Below are 8,898 nucleotides of genomic sequence, written 5' to 3'. Positions count from 1 at the left end.
TGCCCTATGCAACTGACGCTGAATTTTTTTTCTGAATAGCTTTCAAATAGGAAAAAAAGTAGGATCAATGGATGAAAATTCCAGCGATGCAGATTTTGCTTCATTTAGGAAAACTTCAATTATCAGAATGCCTCAAATAGAATGGACTGCTTTACGTTGTGGGAGCCTCCTGGGAGGAATCAAGCATCAGCTAAGTGATTGTACATCTTGGAAAAGATGGTGAAAGGAGATTCCAGCAGACTTGGGCAGTCAACCTGCTGCACTGTTAAGATTCCTCCCTAGTTCAAACATGCTATGATTCAATGTCTATTTTTATGATGAATTATTAATATATACTACTGGTTTGTACACATCAAAAGAAATATAGCATCCCAGATCTCAGTCTCTATAAACTAAAAAGCATAGAGAAATCTTTTTAAAAAGAGAGAGAGAGGCAAAAAGAGAAAACGCAAACTCGCCGTTCTTATTATTCCCATCCCATTCCTGGGATTTACCTCCACACATATCCCCATTCACCTATTTCACTTCCCAAGTACTAGGCAAATTACAATTATAAATGCAATTCAAAAATAATAAAAATTTTTATAAGATGCTAACACATGGAAACTATTCAACAGAAAGATTTTCATCCTAAACTGCCTTAAATATCAGACCACTACTACCCCAGTATAGTTCAAACACAATAAAAGAATAAAATGAACGTATACTTCCAGGGGACATTGACATTTTTGCAAGAGAAAGAATGACACTTTAGCCCCTTCTTCGCTTACTAGCTTCCTCTTGTTGCATTTTGATTTCAGTGGGAATGTTTCAATCTCCTAAATGTCTGAGCTGTCCCACTAAGTAGGCCAGGTATGAGGAGAACTGTTTCTGAAAGGAGTATGTAAAGATGGGTGGTCCAAGGTGGTGTTAAATGCCAAGAGATGTCTTGAAGACACTGTGACAAAGGGGGAAAACCAAAATTTTCAGTAATCTGTTAGTTCGACTATCCGACATCACCACTTTTGCAGGTCAAAAAAGGTTGAAAGTTGGCAAGTTCACATAGTTCAAATCTGATAAACGGAAAAAGGGTTAGAGATTGACTTTGAGGATGCATTTGGATAGAATCTACACAAAATTTATTTAGATTGTATGTTTATTTGAAGTGGCTTTGAGGAGGCTGATACAGTTTATGGGATACCCCAAATATTCCCAGACTTCCTGTTGTCACTACCGGGGTAATAAGTAAAATGCAGTCAAAATCAGACACCATAAAGTAATACAATTGGAGTTGCAAAGGTGACACTGGAAAAATTTGGTTGAATTCTTAGTAACAAAGAAAGAAATAAGACGCAAGTTCTAAGCAGGTAAAGTGTGGTGTCAGGAGCTAAGGATTTAACAAATTTTTTCAGACTTTCTGCTAGGATGACACATTTATCAGCATCCTAGTGTCCTCCACATGCTATAAGAGTTCCATGGTAGACTAAATGCATTAACAGGCACAATGAAGGGCCCCCTTGTATTTACACCTTTTGTCTTAAAACTTGGTAGTCCCTACCTGCTCTGAGTCTACACCAGCTAAAATCATAATGTGGCCCTACACTCTTCTAGTCTCTCTCTTGTTCAACTTGGAATCCTGCTATTGCTAGGATAACAAGGTGAAATAGGCTGCTGGAGGATGAACGTCCATATGGAGCAGAGCCTCATGTCCTAACCAAACTGCCAGCTGATCACAGATGCATGAACAAGCCTATCTGAGAAAAATCAAGCCTGGTCACGATTTGCAAAAATGTCTCACATTTCTGAAATTAATCCCACAGTCGCAGCTGATATTTTTTACTGCTTTATTCCACTATTTGTTCTTTATTCCTATGGCCTTAAGCAAGCACCTTAGTTGACAGTGGTTCCTTGCCTAGAGAAGTGACCCAAATCTTTGCTCCTAAAGAGTCTACACCATTAGCAATCTTGACTGCATTGGGTTGCTTGGTTTCCCATTGGCTTTAATCATAGGGCATGAGACTACTAAGAGGCATCCCAGAGGAACCGTTCGCATTCCAGAGTCTTGCTTACCCCCACTGTGAAGTAGCAACCTAATTCCCCTTTGATAATCAGAATCAATTATTGCAGCCAGTACACGTAACCCTGTTCTTTGCCTATTTATTACTGATATTAAAGCCCAAAGTGTCCAGAAAAGAGACTCAACTTCCATTTTAATTATTTGATTGAGCTATTGTTGTGTCTTCTGGTAAAACCGTCTTTACTTGAGAACTACCTTCTAGACCAGCAGAGCCCAAAGTTGCAGGGAGGGGAAGCAAAAATTTTTCTAACCTAGCACTTGTGGTCATAGAAGATTCACTTCTGTGGACATTTCTTATAACAAACTCTATGGATCTTGTCTATAATAGAAAAAGCACTATATATTGGTCACCGATTTAGAGCATGTAACATCCTGCATGACATTTCCTAGTCCTGCTAGGTGTTGTCACCCAGCTAGCACTGTTTCTGAGACTTCAAAAGCCATTCCACCAATCTATAAGACAAGCTGCTTCAGGGTTCTGGGGAACATGGTAAGATCAGTGAATTCCATGAGCATGGGCACACTACCATACTTCACTGGCTTTAAATGAATGACTTGATTAGAATCAAGGGTGTATGAAATACCATGACAGTGAACAAAATATTCCATAAGTCCTGGGATGTTGATTTTAGCAGAAGCATTATGAGCAGAGACAGGAAATCCATATTCCAATGAAAGCAAACTGCTGCCCCTTCCATGATGGAAATGGTCCTCTATAACCAAGTTTCTACCAGGCGTCTGGTTTATCCACTTAGAGAATGTTACCCTAACTAGGACTCAGTGTTGATATTTGTTATTGGAAGATCAGATACTTAGCAGTGAATGTAGCCAATTGGCCTTGGTAAGTAGAAAAAACTTGTTGAGCCAAAGCACGACCATCTCTAATATCCTAGCCACTTTTTCCATGAGCCCATGGGAAGAAGAATGGGGTGACTAACGTCCTCAGGACCTGTCATTTTATCCACTTGATTATGAAGATCCTCCTTGCTCTTTGGTGAGCGCTTGTCTTGGAAACAAATTTATATATGTTTTCTGCCCATTTACTGAGGTCTACTCAAATACCTCTTCCCCAGACTTTCTTGTCACCAGCGTTCATCTAGAATTACTTCTAGTTCCAAATTCCGTACCTGTAAAGATTCAGCCAGACAAACAAAAATTCTAGTAGATGAAAGGTAGAATGGAAGGAAAGAACAAAGGGAATTTTAGGGATTTGCCCTTGAGCAATTGTGAAAGCTGGTTACATACTCTGCATGAAGACTCGTTTCCATGTCTGGTTCTGATGTCCAGAGAGCAGGCACCTGGGAAAAGAAGATGGACACAAAGCAGGGGAAACAAAGAGAAACTTGAATTTGCAAGAGTAAGCAGAGGGACGGACTGGAATTTGCATCAGCTGCTTGTCCCTCCAAGTTTCCAACTTAGATGGTAGAGGTGAACCTGCAGGAAGAGCTGAACACTCATGTGGCCCAGAGTCAGGACAGCTGGAGGAGGAGATCCAGTGTGAGCTGGAGGAGCTGTGGCCCAGTTGCTGCTGGTGCCAACAAGGTGATCCAGGACATAAGCAGCAACGCAGGTGCGCTGGTGCAGCAACGCAGGTGCGCTGGTACAGCACCACACGCTCCGCACCAACTTTCTGAGCACACGAAGGAAGAGGCTTCACTTCCACCTTCCACCTCTTGAGCAAAATGTCTCCTACAGCCCAAATAGACCTAGAACTATGTGACAAAGGCTGATCTGGGAAATGTGGTCCAAACTTACCTAAGCTGACACACAATCAACTCACCACCACAGACTCTAAGTTTTTTGTTTGTTTTGTTTTCTCAAGGCAATTGCTAACTGATGCAGGCTCTCAAAGGCTTGGTCTCTGCTTGGGCCTCAAAGAATAATACATAAGGAGATCCCAGAAGTAGTATTAATTAGTTCTCTCTGGAACTTAGAAACAAAGAGCTGAGGTTATTGAATAAAATTAGTTCATAAAGATGATTTTAAAATTTAAAAATTATAAGGAATCGCTAGGAGTACAAATTAAAAAATTAGGTAAAAGTAAACCAAGATTCATGCAATAGCTTCCTTTCAAGAATTTTTAAATTTTTATATATGTTTCCTCCAAAATTTGTTCTCTCCTATTGCCTCTGTGAAAATGATTACTTTCTGCATCTGTTGGAAACCATGAATAACACCAAATCCAAATAAATGTAATGACTTTCTTTTCTTTGTGTTATTATTAAAAGGCTTGTTCTTTCTCTGTCCCTTAGTTCATGGAACATTATCCTTTTCTTTTTAATCTCAGGACCTCTTTTTATTTTGCTTAATAATTTCATATTTGGGTTTGCTTTGTCACATATCTCTAAGCTTATCCCTCCTTATCCTGCCCTAGTCCTCTAAGATGGGAGGGGAGAAGTGAAAGGATTAATCCTGGAGTTGGATGAAGATGAGTAAAAGTAAAGAGGATTACATGAAGACAGCATGGTACCAGTACTCAGCATCAGGTGGTTGAGTTTGACCTGAGCACATACCTAAATGACCTTTATGCTTTTTTAAATTCTAAGTTTTTGAACTTTCCAAATTTAAAAAATAAAGACATATCCTCAAATTCTTTTAATCTTGAAACACTAGACTTTTACATAAAGAAAACATTTTTAGGCATTTTAAAATACATTTTCCTCCCTTCTTTGCAAGAAAACTGATGAAAGAGCCTTTTCTAAAAAAGCAAGAAAATGACACTTGTTGGTCAGAATATTTTTAGCCGTAAAGAATATTATGATGAATTCTAACTACCAGGATCAATTTTATGACCATTATATTACACAGGTGAATGCATACATAAAGAGAGGAAAGGCTTTTTTCGCCCAAATATCCCAATCATTAAGTGCAAATCCTGACACTCTGAAATGGAAATAATTTGTTTGAGGGGGCCAGAAAGGGAGGCAGAGAGAATGGTAATTTTGGAAAATAAGCTTATTTGGTGGTCTGTGAAAAGGCTTTTCCTGTGTTTACTTGCTTCTGACTTTAATCCACACACCAGCCCTTGAAGACTATGGAGGGTTCTCCTTTGAAACAGCTGCTCTCTCAGGCGCCATGTGTTTGCATAATAGACCCGTGGTGAGTCCTGTAATTCTCACCAGTAGTTTATGGTGAGATAGGGCAGGGAAAGACCTGTATGGGGAGCAGCTACCAGACACACGATGTAGTGGATCTCGTGGGGCAACACCCAGATTCCCCTTCACGACTGAGGCACTCAGTGCTCCAGCTGCAGCCAGAGGCTGACAGCTCTCAGTTGGGTTCCTCTATAGTATTTGACTTCAGCCCAAGAAAGCCATCTCTATCTTACCCAGAGTCACAGCTCCTCCCAGAGGACAACTCTCATCCAATGCCTGGTACATGGTGAGGTGAGGGGATTCAGACACTTCTCCCTCACAGCATAGGCAACAAAGGCACAGCCCCAAGGCCCTACGGGATCACCAAAGCATACGCTTATGGGAAATTTCTTTTAGTCACTGTTTGTCCAAAAAGCATGCAGGTTTTACAGTCTGCCCTAGCATATGTCCATTTCACATGAAAATATTTAAATTCTTTGTTAAATAAGTTAGTATCTCCCTTCCTTAGATTTTCAGCTAAAATTGACAATCCACAAATACTCATTCTGCGGCTTATGGCCCCAGTTAAACACCAAGGGCAAGATCCCATAATGAGAAGTGCAGACCTGTGGTCACGCCTCATGGTCACTGGGTCAGGTGGAAGAGGCTGACTGGGAGCTCAGTTCTATTAGTGAGAAGAGACATGGGTATGCAGCATCCTTAAAGGCTTGCATCAGCCATGTTTTCAACAACCACAATGTTCCATTATGACATAGGAAGGATGCTTGTGAGCTGTTTCTGGATCGTATATGAAGATGTTAAATGGAGTTAGGTTTGGGTAAAAGAGGGAGCCCGGAACATCCTGATCTGTGTACTATTTTTTTTGTAATCTCTATGAGTAATTTGGTCAAAGTTGGCTTTTGCTCAGATTATGAAATTTGAAGTTTGTTTTCCAACTCCAGCCTCCCTCCACTGTCCCCTTGTTAGGCTGTTTTCCAAATTGCTATTCTCTCCATGGATGCTTCACGCATCTGCCCCTGCCCCCCTCTGCCTCTACTTTATCCACCCTCAATACACACACACACACACACACACACACAATTCTGACACAAAGGCTGGGTAGGGGAAGCAACAGTCCATCAAACAATGGGTGAACAGACCTCCAGTTACCTCTGTGTTTGTATAACACTCTAATCTTTAGATGACATCTACATTTAGATTTAATGCCTCTTATGATCTTCTAAAGAGATGATGATGACAACAGTTCTTTATGACATGAAATTAATAAAACAGAAGGACAAAGACAGAGTGACAGAAGGTGTAACCAAAAGCAAAGCGAGAAAAGTGGAGATCTGCCTCCATTTTGTTCTACTCCCACAGCAAACCTGAGGGCAGGCCAGGGGCTCATAGTATCTCAGTTTAATGTGCTGGAAATCGAGAGCACTCTCAGAGGTTATTAATTAGCCTGTGACACAGTCACTGTGCTCTGTAGTATGTCCGAGATTCTGAATCCAAGATCTGTATGTGAGTATACCTCTCACTTCAGTTCACCTGTTTCTCAATAAATAATTGATGATGGGTTGTATATGGCATTGCCCAAGTCACTTCCTCACTCGGAATCTCATCTTTAAAGTGATGGCACTGGGCTCGATGATCTATGAGGTCTCCTTAACACTAACATTCTAAAATTCTATTATTTTTATAACATAGTTGGGACAAGCACACATATCTCTTAAATTCTCATTCTGAGTTCATTTTCCACACTACTTACAGTTCCTCCTTAGGCTCTATGAAATTCCCCCAGGCAGTGATGGATGACCACAACAGGGAGATCGGATGATGTTCATCTTACTCTGTCTACATCTGACTATGACTGATGGCAAGACACACGTTGCTTAAGATCTGATGATATGAAGGCGGGGGTAGCTTGGCCTCTATTAGTTAGCGATCATAGTAGATGCTCTGAAATCTGTTCCTGCCTGTCCAAGGAATACACAAAGTAAGTCATCTCTTGCTCTGGACAATTTTCTAAGGATGGTTTATATCTCTAACAAGTAAGCTAGATATTGCCCTTTTGTTGGATACTGCAAACATACAATTTTTATTTTTTTTAATTAAATTTCAAAGAGTAAAAGAGATTTAGAATGTCATTGTCCTTTTAAGTAAAATCTTCTAGTTATCTCCATGTCCAGAATGCTTAATAATAATTTAACCTTGCTCAGGAGATCACACGCAAAATTATTCCTGGTTCTTCATGGATATTTCTCTCACTAGCTTTGTCTCAGGTCATAGCTGTGGGTGATTCAAAAGTTTTTTAGTGAGTTTTCCCAGATTCTCAAATAAATGAAAAAGATGTTTCAAAGTCCAATTTTGAAAGAATAAATGAGAATGATTTTGTGGTATGAGAAGTGATATGTTTTAGTAGAGAGATTCTTAATTATTTTTAACATTCTAAATGAATAGTAAGTTTGTGCATGGAATGGCTAGTTTTCTTAAAAGAATAAAGAGGCCAGCCTGATGGTGTATTGGTTAAGTTCATGTGCTCCACTTTGGCGGCCCTGGGTTTGTGGGCATAGATCTACACACTACTTATCAAGCCATGCTGTGGCAGCATCCCACATACAAAATAGAGTAAGATTGGCATAGATGTTAGCTCAGGGTCAATCTTCCTCACAAAAAATTTTTAAAAAGTTAACATCATGCTCTATTTGCTTCAAAAGTGTTTTAAAGTAATAAAATACTTCCAGTCAAGCTGAGACCTTCTCAGGACCTCTTCTCTTCCTTGCTTCCTCAGAGGTAGCTACTTTTCTGATCTTGGTTTTTATCCCTTAATAATGTATGGTCCTGTTTTGCATTCTTATAAGCTTAGTATTAATGACGCATTCTCCATACTAGCAGGCAGTATTGCTTAGAGCCCAGATTGGAGTCAGACTGCCACTGCAAGCTATGTGACCTTAGATACATTGCTTAACTTCCTCATTTTTAAATATGGATCTAATGCTATTTATCATTTCATAAGATTGCTGGGAATCTTGAATGAGGAAATACACATAAAGCACTTCAAACAGTGCCTAGTATCCATTAAATATTCAGTAAGTTTTCAGTTTCTTAAGTAGCACTGTATAGCATAGCTTTATCTCTCAGCATTATTTCTTCAGATTTACTCACTTTAGCTCATTCAAGTTCATTTTAAGTCCATTATTTGACTGTATTTTAGGTTATCCATTCTCCTATTGAAGCGTATTGAAATAAATTTACAATTTTATACTATTATGAACAATGCAGCCATGAACTTTTTGGTTCATGTTTCCACAATCCATGCAAATGAATTTCTCTAGGGTTTATACTTAGAAGGAGAACTATTACACCTTCATTTTTGCCAGATGGTGTCAAATAGCTCACCAGCTTGTTCCTCTAAGTTAGGAACTTTTAGCATGCTTTGGAATCCCAGGAGGGCTTGTTCAAATGCAGATCGCTGGTCCCCAAGCCTGGAGTTCTGATTCAGTGGGTCTGGGATGAGGTCTGAGAATATGCCTTTCTAACAATTTCTCAGGCAATGCTGACTCTACTGGTCTGGAGACCACACTTGGAGAACCACTGCTCTAAGTGATTGTGTAAATTTACACTTCTGTCAGCCATTTTATGATTTTTTAAATCTTTATGAACACTTGGCACTGTCAGATTTTTCAATTGTTTTCAATTTGTTACGAGTTAAATGGCATCTCTTTGTGGTTTTAATGTGGTTTTACTCTGATTGTTAATGAGATG

At 39.5% G+C, this 8,898-nt stretch overlaps 1 long non-coding RNA gene across 1 annotated transcript; it reads right to left on the bottom strand.

Moving 5' to 3' along the window:
* Nucleotides 1-2,120: 2,120 nt before the first annotated feature.
* On the bottom strand, nucleotides 2,121-5,861 carry LOC139084566 (uncharacterized). Its single transcript, XR_011542051.1, has 3 exons — nucleotides 5,757-5,861; nucleotides 3,302-3,354; nucleotides 2,121-3,183 (listed from the first exon to the last, which is right to left on the bottom strand). It is a non-coding gene; the product is annotated as an uncharacterized lncRNA (long non-coding RNA).
* Nucleotides 5,862-8,898: the final 3,037 nt, after the last annotated feature.

The sequence above is a fragment of the Equus przewalskii genome, chromosome 7 (genome assembly GCF_037783145.1).
Source record: "Equus przewalskii isolate Varuska chromosome 7, EquPr2, whole genome shotgun sequence".
Lineage (NCBI taxonomy): Eukaryota > Metazoa > Chordata > Mammalia > Perissodactyla > Equidae > Equus > Equus przewalskii.
The sequence above is the reverse complement of the archived record's forward strand: the minus strand, read 5'-3'. Positions and strand labels throughout refer to the sequence as shown.